This window comes from Morone saxatilis, unplaced genomic scaffold, assembly GCF_004916995.1.
Source record: "Morone saxatilis isolate NCDOM2014 unplaced genomic scaffold, NCSU_SB_2.0 Contig17, whole genome shotgun sequence".
Lineage (NCBI taxonomy): Eukaryota > Metazoa > Chordata > Actinopteri > Moronidae > Morone > Morone saxatilis.
The window spans coordinates 25,262,325-25,262,663 of record NW_023339729.1 but is presented as its reverse complement, the minus strand read 5'-3'; the positions used below and the strand labels follow the sequence as shown (position 1 = coordinate 25,262,663).

Genomic DNA, 339 nt, shown 5'->3' with positions numbered 1-339 from the left:
TTGGTTATCTTTCATTCCTTGAGGTGTTATTATATATGTTATACAACTCTATATGTTCAGAGGGCAGAAAACAAAGACCATGCCATTTAAGTATGCAAAATAGTCAGTTGGAAAGAATGGTATGATAGGGATGAATGAATTAGTGCTGGGAATAGAGGGGTAAAAGACGTTTGTGTACTGTAAAGGGATGGGATGAAATGTGATCGAGCACAGAGAGATGAGGAGGGCAGTTGGAGATCAAATATGTCAAGAGGTGTCTAATGATCAGTTATGGCCACATTTTAGACTGAGGAATAGGCTTATGTTAAAAAAAGATATGTATTTGGAATCATCTAAAGA

The 339-nt window shown here is 36.6% G+C and overlaps 1 protein-coding gene across 1 annotated transcript in view; it reads right to left on the bottom strand.

Moving 5' to 3' along the window:
- b3gnt2a (UDP-GlcNAc:betaGal beta-1,3-N-acetylglucosaminyltransferase 2a) overlaps positions 1-339 on the bottom strand; it is a gene marked incomplete in the record, with an annotated part of 8,715 nt that overhangs the window by 3,429 nt on the left and 4,947 nt on the right.